Here is an 11,597-nt window from a genome sequence, read left to right on the forward strand (position 1 = left end):
TCCAAAAGTCGCGCTTATCTCGCGGCAAATTGAAAATGCAGCCGGCCGTGTGATTGTGACGCAACGGAGCCGCGACGGGGCCGCTGCGGCGACATATGGACCTATTCAATTTTAATCGTATTTCAGAAGAAAGGACATCGGATAAAGTGCCTATAAAACGCTCCCCAGTACGTTGATAGAGCCCAGTTAATAAGTTGGTTTTATTTGCGGTTTGGGATTTTAAGGGTGGCTCATTGTTGCCGAACAATTAATGTTTGGGATTGATCTTTTTAAATTGCAAGAAGATTTCGTTACTGTAAGCGTTTACGCTCGGCTGGACGAATTTTAACATTCTTTGGACAATTTTTTTATTCCATCTCCCTTAGAACACGAAATACGTTTCATATTATTCTCTATATACGCCATGGATTAAAGAAATACGAAAATCACAAAAGAGATATGCGGTAACACATCCTGTTGGATAAATCCGCGGTCGATTTTGACCTCGCAAAAATGGCGGTGTGTATTTTTAGCGGCGAACTAAAGTCAGATTCGCATAAGTCATTATGTAAGGGCCGGTGACATATGGGCCGCTAGCGCGGGAAAAAATGTCGTCCAACAAAAAGCGCGCCATCACTCCGTGCGATTTATAGCGCGCGGCAACACCGCCAAGTATGCGGGGCTTACAACACCGAGGGCGAATATTCTTACACCTACCCGCGCGGGAATGCGCGTACCCCCCGATGTGACGGAACTTTGCACTTCGCTAAATTACGACCGCAAAGCGGTTGTATTTCGTTTGGCTGCAGGCGAGGACATTAATAAGTCTTCTCCTTGTTTACACGTACGCCCGTCCTCAGCTGCGGCCGGCCCGGCTGGGCTACCACGCTGGGCTTTTCGAATTATTTAAAAGATAATAAATATTTAATTCTAATATTTATTTATCAAGTCTTTCACTTAAAACACCTGTTTAATAATTATAAATTCTTGGCATGTAGTTATTTTCACAAGAAAGACCTACTCAAGGTTATAGGTTGGTATTGCTACCAATTACTAACTACACTAACTTCTGATACACTCTGTCCAAAAATCAATGGTTTAAGAAATAATAAATAACGAAATAGTAATATAGTCAGAAAGGGCAGTTATAATTGTTTACTATCTGTCACTGCAGACTTTGTGCTGCCAGAAATAATTGAGTTATCGCATTTCAACATAAGAAATAAATTATCTTATAACCTTTTAGAGTGATCACTTTATACAGGGTAATTGGAAACAAGTGACAGCTATAAACAAAACAATCAACCTGTATAACAAAGGCCCTTGATATTTTCGGTTAGAATGTACACATAAGTATTAATATTATTATTTCACATAAATTCTGTGGTTATACTGTATTGAGTGTTGATGAGAAATGCAGGTTTCTTTACTAGACAATGGTATATTGCGGGCTTATGTCGATTTAAACTAGATGGTACATTCTGAAAATTTACAGAATAAATAAAAAAAAACGAAGAGTTGGTAATTTATTTGTTATACTATTTTCAGAGCTAAAGAAGTATTTTTTGTAGACGGCGTTACCACAAAATTATTTAGGAGGACATCTGGTATAGTCATGGAAATACACAAGATTAGATTATAGTTCAAAATTGTAAAAAAATGACTGCAAGTTAGTTTCTATACAAGAAAGAAAAGGTTATCTTCGTCAGACCAATTCACAAGCATTAGTCTTCCGTGTCTGATGGAGTTACTGGGTTAATTAGGAGTTCCATAAAATGTAACAAAACTACAAGAATAAATGTGTAGTTATGCAAGAGAATTTTCATTTCATAAGCTTATACTTCAACGTTTTATTATAGATGTACCTTATTGAGTTGTTTCGTCATTGACGTTTTATTCCATAGACGCCCAATGAAAGACATAGGCCTTTCCCAAAAATCTACGAGGAGGGGAGGAGGTTGGTGTACCATAATCACTATGCTTCACAGGCGGGTTGGCGACCGCAGTGCGGTATTATGGTACGCTGCTGCCCATCCTTTTCAAACTTATTTTTGAGCAGAGGCAAGCTCGTATAATTAATGCATAAAGTGAGAATTATATAAGATTGCATTACGGGAATCGAACCCGCAACATATGATCCCAAATTTGAGTCCCCTGCCGCTGGGCTACCACTCCTCTTGTTTTGTTTACGCCTTGCTTAAACAAAATGATGTTAATATATAAAAATAAAAGAGCAATAAGTTGTAACAAATCGAAGGAGTTATAGTTAAACAAAGAAAGCGTTGTTGCGTTAATAAATAGTTAGCTTATATCCCAATATAAAAGTGTATGAAACTACCATCACAAATCCCATAAGGAGAGTCATTGAGGGTCGCCGAGTCGTGAGTAAAGGATCGTCCACACTTCACTGAGTGCGACTGAACGTCTGATCCGGGAATCAATCTCGGACTTAGTCGCGCTTATCTCGCTGACCCCGGGCCAGGCGACTGTCACGGCACATTGCTTTTGAATTTTCATAACTATTTTTTTTAATACAGTACAGTCATCAACAAAAATTTGTGGGTTCCCTGATATAGGAGGTTTGTTTTTAATATTATAAAAAGAGTTTATTACTTAATTAAACTCTGAAAGCTGGATTCTGATAAGCATTATTCCGATTTTCGGAATAAACATAAAAAAGTATTAAATAAACATGAAAAACTGAAATGGGAATTGTTTTTACCCCCTACTTCAAACCGTTTAAACTATATATAAATATATATTAACTATACCTTTAAATGGATGACAGTATTGAATTTTAAACAAGTTTACAATAGAAATATAGTCACAATTATAAATTAAAAATCGGAATTCATTTAAGTTTTTGAAACGGACACTTACTAGGTTTGAGCAAGCGAAGGTGGACGTCAGTCAATTGCCAATAAAAGATATTAAAATATATATAAATATAAAAGACAAAACGTATAGATATAAAAACAAAAGATCAAGAACAACATTGTTTTGAACACTTTTAAGGGAACTTACTGGTACAGTTAGCTATAGAAATAATTATAAGTTCTTTTGTTCTCCGAAATTGACATTATTATTTTTTTCTAATCTCTAAAAAATATCTCAAAACGTCTTGTGATAAATATATATTGTTACTTTATAAGGATGTCTGTTTCGCATGTCGTAATACCGCATACGGCGATCCTACTCTACTGAAGTGTGCACAGTGTTTAACTGTCGCAAGTTTTTTTTCTTTTATTGATCCTTTTAGCAAACGATGAATATTATTTCGACTAGAATACTTGTATAACGAATACAAGAGATTTTCCAAAATTAATGGACATTTTAACATGACTTTTGTTTTACGACAGATATGTCAATAAAATCTGGTATCAACAGGACTTTGCCACATGTCATGGAGCCACCAAAACAATTAATTTATTACAAATCAAATTTCCCGATTGGATAGTTCACAAAATTCAGCTGTTAATTATTCGTTTGATAATGCGACTTACACTACTGAATTAAAATATTTTGTGGGTTTATTGGTTCATCAAATTTTTGTTGGTGCATCCAGCGAATTCCCGCGACTACCGTTGACACTGCACATAATGGAATGGCTACCCAGGCTGCGGCTACCGGCTTGTGGCCGCTTCTCAAAATCCTTTCGACCACAACGCCCATGGGTTCTATGGGCGTCGTGCTGCGCACTGCCACTTAAGACGAGCAGCTATGTTTATGACCTTAGTCCTTCTAAGGATCTCCTCATTTGTGATAATATATTAAAGTAAATATCAAACAGATATTCAATCTCACAATCTTTGTTTATTTACAAGAGGTGGCATGAGAAGAAGGTCATGCCGAAATCAATAAAGATACAATATGAACGGTTATTATGAAAAATCCTCGCGCACCGGTGTTATGTAATCACTTTATGTTCATTACATGGGAGCACATACTAACAGTTACACTCAAGGAATAAGCATAAAACGCACGGGACTGTAAATTCGATCGTTAACAAAGCTATAAACGTGGGTACAACTCGCATCGCTAGCCGGAATCAAAGAATTCTGTTCTCGGAACTACTCCTATTAGATAACAGATAAACTATCGTTGAAATAGTTGAAAACTATAAAGAACGTATGAAGAAATACTGAGATTTCGACACAAATACTTTAGTCATATTAAATTATTTACAAGATGTCGTTAATAAAAAATCTAGTTAAAAAGATAAAGTTGATATTTGACTTTTTTATCGTTTTAAGTAAAAATATCGAAACGTTTCTTCTTTTCGATGCTATCCTGTTTTACACCTTTTGTTGATTCAATATTTAAACGTTAGTATGATAACAAGTATCCTAAGCTTTATTTTCTTCAAGTATCGCTGATCTATTTTATATTATCAATAATTTAAAACTTATTTCGAACATTAAATTTAATAGATTTTCTATGAAATCCCTAGACGAATGAAAGTGGCCAACCTATCCCAGCAAATTGTCAAGTTGAAGTAACAGTGGGCAGTTTGTATAGCGTCCAGAAAATATGGCTGCCGGAGCCTTAAGGTTCTGTAGTGGAGACCACGGGCCGGCAAGTGCAACGTAAGACGAAAATCCCTAAAAACCGATGTCTAGTAGTGGAAGTCCTAAGAAGGCTAGTTAATGTTCTAGCTTTTTTAATTAATTAATTTAGAGATTTAATTAATTTAGAGAGTGCAAAAAAAATTTAGCTTTTAGCGAAAACCGTTAATTTAAAAAAAAATTTACGGATTTTATGTGGTATACACTAATATAAATAATTATAGGTCGACAAGATTTCACATCGTATAAGTTGCTTTATTTTAATTTTAAATCTCTTGACAAGTCAGCGGCCATCGTCAAATACATTAAACCCTTGAAGTTATGGATAAATAAAAGGTTCGTTCCCTCTAAACATCTTTAATACGTCTACAGTATTTTTTAAATAAAAATATTTTTATAAAGAGCTGAAACTTGTTCATATTAAATAAGGTTATACTAGAACGTGTCACTGGTAGTGTTTGTAATACTCTTCTAAAGATCACAAAAATATAATGTCTATAATCCAGTTTGTATATTCCTAACAGAATCGTCGGTTCTCATAAAATAAATGGATAGAGTATTGAATATCCAAAAATTAATTTGAATTCATCACCTGCCGCATTCTCTAACCTTTAATACAATATATATGAAGATCGAAACTTAACGCATTTGGAAGACGAGCTAACGTAATTATTATTTGAATGAAAAAGTATTGAATATTAAGTTCGAACATTAAGGCAAAAAATCTTATTGTTAAAATAAAAATATGCTAATTACGTGGGCCGATGTAACGGACTTAAAACAAGGGGCAGCGGCAGGTGACCTGATAAAAAGTGACAGAGTGGTAATAAATGCGACACGAAATTGTTAAAATGCGTTTTTTGACTGGTAAATGAGTAAATTGAACGTAATTCATATTTATTACTTCTCACGTATTACCTCTAACTGTATAAAAATTTGACTACAGAAATATTTAATGAAATGTAAGTACCGATAAAGATTATCGTAGTTTAAAAATAAAACTATGGCTTAAAAATTTAATTTCGTTTTTAACATTATGAATATACACGAAAGTAGAGGAGCGGTGGTTATTTTTAGTGATGCTTCCAATAGGTGTTTAATCTATGAATCCTTTTTAAATAAACATAAAGTGAAGGAGTATAAAAGTGGTACGCGGCATAAGAAGGCGAAATTACATAACAGAATATATAATAATATCCTATGTTCCGTGCAATGAAAGAAGAACCGTTGTTACAATAGTCTCGTATTTTTATTAAGACTGTACAAGCGGTGCGTAGAGTGAAATAAAAAAAAATGGTGCCCAACTTACTTTAAGCAGTATTTAAATACAGGCGCTGTGGGCACCTGCCCAAAGCTGCAATTCACGCTCCACGTTTATTGCCCCTGATTGCGAACCCCCGCCTTTCGGTGTTCGAACGGAAATTATGCTACGCACCTTTTCGCTGCTTTTAATTGTTTAGCTTTGTTTAGCTCTGGCCACCTAATGAATATTTGGCGAGAGATTTCTAAAACTTGACAGCAAAATTAAAAAAATATTAACTTCAATAAATAAATACATCACTATGCAAAATTATTCCTTTTTTGTCATTTTTTTTCCAATATATTAGATCTTAAGTTAATATTACTCAAACTTTAGTCATGTTGTATTTCGTTACGAAAATAAACTTAAATAAACTTTTATTTATTTTTAAATAATCACAGAGTAAATTAGTTTCAATTTTGCTTAAGTTGTATGTAGCGTTAATTTCTAGAAAGTCCATACTTTTTTAATTTGCAGTTTGTATAATCGACTCGTTTAGTGAACCGAATGAAAAAATAAGTTCAACATTAATCCAAAATGTCTGTGCCAAAATTACGTTTAAAATTCTCGATAAAATCTACAAATTAAACATCATTGTTTGTTTTAATATCGACGAAAAGATCAATGTTATTTTAAGTTACAAATTGAAGAAACATAAAATTGCTGATAAAACTTAATGGTCAAGTCGGAACTTCCGCGTAGGTGTTTCATAACAGCTCTCTATACCCTTGGGTCGTATTAAAAATTTCCTCGCGTAACTTGTTAGTGATGCAGATCAATAGTTAGTCGTTAAGATCATTGCCGTCATCGAAAAGCAAGATTCGAATGCGTCGATATGCTACTATGAGGAGAGAAGCGGAACCAGTTCTCAATAACTATTCACCGAGAATTGGATGCAGATTGAATGATGGTTTATCTAAATCGCAAACTATTGGAGTTCACACGTTATGGTTAATTGGATATAGACTCTGATAGTGCTATAACAAATGTCATTAATTTGATAGTATGATTTGTTGTAGATCGCGCTTATGTTAAATTATCTAACCATGCAGGTTAGATAGGAAAGTATTCATTTCAATCTGATTACAAGCTGTTCTACTATTACGCATAATTCTCGCATAAACACATTCTTTGTCGGTTTTGATATATATGTTACGTATAATTTATTTATAGTTCCGATTGTTGCTTATATTTATTACTTTGAGAACCACTTGTGTTATTTTTTACTTAGTTTAAGTTTATTGTTAAATGAAAATGGCTTAAAGTGTATGAACTAAAATCATCATTTTTTCAGCGGTAGAATATCAACTGGTGCAAAAGTTTTCCCACAGATTTCCGTCGTCATTCGACGGCCTTGGTCGTTTGAGTCCTATGTTGGTCTTGTCGGTCCGTGATCTCCACTCCAAAACCTTAAGGCCCCCGCTGCCAACCATTTTGCGCGCTATGTTGCTGTCCATTGCCATTATAACTTACCATTCCGCTGCGCTACATAGGTTACTTTCGTTCGAGTAACTGGGAGCTTCTTAATAACGCCTAAAGGAAGAGACCGCATTTCTCTACCTCCTGTAATATGATTAAGTCTTTAAAATTATACTAATAAAATACAGAAAAGTTTATATTTATGTTATTATAAATATGTGTCGAAAAAATAGTTAATTAAATAAAACATATTAAACTAGGAGTCCATATAAAGGAAGTGATATTTTAATATTAAATAAACTAAAACTATTATTGTATTCAATTGTCAGTCAGATTGATTCAATCCATAAAAATACATACTTTTAAGAGAGAATATCTGTGTTAAGCTAATTCCTTCTAATTTAATCGAAACTATGAACTCATTAAGTAAGGCATTATGCTTCCAGATTTGTAATCAATAATAAACATTTTGTTCGAGAAATTAGATATACTCTAACACGCCTGTAAATCATTTATTTAATTATATACGTAGGTTTAGTTTATAATTGAAGTTGCCGTTTCGGTCCAACAATGTTGTCAAGTATGTACAATAAAACAAGTCCGTGGAAAATTTGTTACATACAAGATATCATTAAACAAACACATAAGATGATTGGTTGCGGATGAATTGCAAATGATTTCTAGTGACCCCTTTATGCGGGCCGCGCCATTAGAATATTGCATATGCATCTAAGATCGTCTCCATTAGGTAAATTAATTTGTAAGCATCAGATATGTATTTAATTGTAATGTTGTGTTAATTATATGTTATTTACATATTTACCGTTAAAGATCTAACCAAACATTTGTCATCGTACTTAGCAAAGCTTAGTTGTTGATAACGAGTTGTGCTCAAATACCAAAGCCGGTCTATTAAGTTATAAATTTGATGGTACACGATTCTTATCTTAACGGACTATGATAATTTCAGGGTTTTGGAATTTTAAAGTAAGTTAAGTATTTATTATTTCGCTTGAGTTTCTTTCTTGTTTATATTTTAACATAATATGTCTGCTACAGATATTTGTAATTAACTAATTTTGTAACTGAAAGAAGAATATTATAAGAAGCTAATAAAGGACACTGAAACAAGGTCTCACACTTTGGGCCTTATGGCAAGTTTATAATGATTTAACGAGATGGAGAAGGCTTTGCTCGGGATTGAAGGAATCCGTAGGCGAAAGCAAACGACATACCATACAGGGGATTGATAAGTTAAAGTGATAGTAGGCAAGCTAAATCGCGCGTAAAACTATATAGCTGCTGGGGTTTTAAAGTTCTGGTAAGGAGACCACGAATAAGTAACGCAGCGTAGGACCTACATAGCAGACACGTGACCTTGTTAAAGTTGGAAGTGCCTGGAAACAGGCCTTTTCCAACCGTTCTTATTGCAAATCTAGTGGAAAGAAACGTGTCGATCGTTGGAAAAGACGATGAAGATGGCGACTATAGGGCAATCAAGAACTACCAAGAATTGGCATATTTTGTTTCATATCTATAATTGATACAACGACGAACCCAAGATTATTTTCATTTTTTTTATGATTAATAAATTCTGTCTGTCTATTGGGTTCACAGTTTAATCGGGTTTGAAATATCAGAGCGATGAAAACTCTTAGCCATATCCTTTGTAACTGGTGTAACGTCGAAGTGTAGGTATTGAAATATGATCTTAGTTTTTTTTTTTAATAACTCTCAGTTACATATTATTAAAATACGAATTATTGTTTAGTTAGTGCTAGTGGAGTAAGGCTTTGAAGGAGTGAATGTGTCCTCATTTGTCGCCAAAAAGCTTCAAACAACTATTTTCAATTGCCCTGTATAAAGTTATCACTCTGAAATATGTTTCATCATTTTATTTTTTAAACTGGAATATAATAAGCCAATAACTTCTAGCAGTAAAGTCTAAAGAGACAGACTGTAAACAATAATTAATTTCAATACGTAGTAATTCGAATTTTGAAAATGCTTTTTCGTACTGTATTATTATTATGATATTAATTATTTGAAACAATGGATTTTTGGATAGGGTGTGCCATATATTAATTGAAAGCAAATGTAACAAGTCACGCTAATATTAAAGATAATAACGTCTATTCAATGTAATTCCTTATTTAAGATAGACCATTGCAATTTTCGATCCTCAAGGTTAGTTTTTGTTAAGCAATTGCAAATAGTATTCAGTAGATCATGTCGCATTTCAACTTTAAGTGGCGTGGTAAAAGTGAATTGTTGACAAATAGCCCGCATTTTTAATGCTTAAAGTTTAATAAAATTAGCCATGGATGTCACTTTTTTCATAACTTTCTTCCTTAATATCCAATCATGGATGAAATAATAATTATCTTTACAGTTAAAAACCTCATACTATCTATATGTATATATCAGAATTATAAGATGTAGAAGCGCTGGCATAAGAAGACAGAGAAACAGGCGATTTGAATTAATAATCAAATATCTAGAGCTCTTTATAATATTACTTACAATGTTTTGTCCAGCGCCGTTGTGTTGTCAGACCGCTGGGGCTTTAAGGTTTTGTAGTGAAGATCACGGTTCAGAAAAGTGCAGCGCAGGAGATCTATTCAAAAGGTATAGTCGTCCACCGTCTACCGTCGTTATGGTTATCGGAAGACCTTGGATGCAGGGAGCTTCCGACTGGTCCTATAATAAATATAAGGGGAAGACATATATCTGGCAGAGGATTTTCCTACTATCAAATAAAATATTTGATTATATTATTAAGCGTACAATAATTTGTTTATTCGGTATGCCTAAGAAGAAAGTAAATATGAATATGACTATTCCTATATTAAAATTTTTCAATGTAACTAATTTTGAATACTGCATTTTTAATGCAAAAAGCTTTCTATAAAAACAATAGATGGAGCTGTTAATAATAAGTGAAAATTATTTATTAGTATAATTTGATAACTTAGAAATTTGTAGAAGTATTCGTTCTTCCGTGAGGTGACTATGTTGTAATAAAGCATCCAAGCGGACTCGATTGCAAAAGCACTGTTGCTCGCATGTCCGTATGAGGCGGTCAATAAACCGGACATAAAATGATTTCAGTTCATCCAACGGTTCGCGTCGGAACCGAGTAATTATTAATTTTATGACAGTCCTTGAGACGGTTAGGGAGCACCTTGTTTAAACAAATACACCTGAGCGGTTGTGTTGCTTGCACCTTGCTCTGAATGCGGACGACTCTACACCTGTCTCTGTTCGACTAGTTGACGCCTGCGGCGTGCCTTTCGGTTATTTATAATCCCTTGTTTTCCATAATCAAAATATTGATAGTGTAATACTGTGTTATAACACTTGAGTACAAAATTTCCTTGAGAAATAAATTTTATTGAGTTGTGATTTCTTGAATTATTTACGAAAAAAATCTTTAAATAAAAAATTAAATTAAGTTTTCAGTAATAGTAGTGGCTCGTATTTAGTATTTTGTTAGAGAAATAGATATACAATTATCATAGTTAAAAGTGTTAACAAAAGAATGATTGGAAATATCAATCGAATAATTTGTGGCATTATAACACAAGCGGACAATACAACAGTGTTTATATATATGGAGTTGTCTATCCATTTTAACGCGTTGTTCGTCCAAAGCGATTATAGAGGTAGACTAGTAAATGTAAAATAGCCGGGGCCCGCGGCGATTTATGTGGGATTATCATGAGATATTAAAGTGTTTTGCCTTCGTGTTCGGTATAATGCCCACGTCTGTCAGTGGCCAAACCGACCAGGGTTCGATGTCAAGTCAAAAAAGGTGTTTCCTTTTTTTAATTTTCGTGTTACCAAATATTTAATATACTATCATCACATTTATGTAATACGCAGTTCATCATCATCGATTTAACCGTTGCCTTCTCTAAGATTTAGAAGCGAATTATATCAAGCATCTTCAATCCTACAATGCGCTTACCGATCCTTGGTAGCTGTTCTAGAACCTTAAGGTCATTTGTTCTGCACGCTAGGTGGCATGCTCACTGCAACGTCAACTAATCAGCTGGGCTTTGTCATGTACTATACGCTATTATCTGACACTATTTTTTGGGTACACTTAATATTTATTTTAAACTTTGAATATACTTAATTATTATTAAAAAGCTAATATGTTCTCTTTAATGAAAAGAAGTAAAGGAAAAAAAAAGAAGTAAAACGTTTCTACTTTATTAGAGCGAATGGTTTTAGAACGAATTAAATATTTCTTTTCTTGGAGATTAAGATAACCGATTCTTAGATAATACTCTACATATTTAAGTTCGCTCGCATTTTGAGTTGTTTCA

The sequence above is a fragment of the Battus philenor genome, unplaced genomic scaffold (genome assembly GCF_028537555.1).
Source record: "Battus philenor isolate CCGP_79_NKW_IND1 unplaced genomic scaffold, ilBatPhil1.0.hap1 SCAF_7, whole genome shotgun sequence".
Lineage (NCBI taxonomy): Eukaryota > Metazoa > Arthropoda > Insecta > Lepidoptera > Papilionidae > Battus > Battus philenor.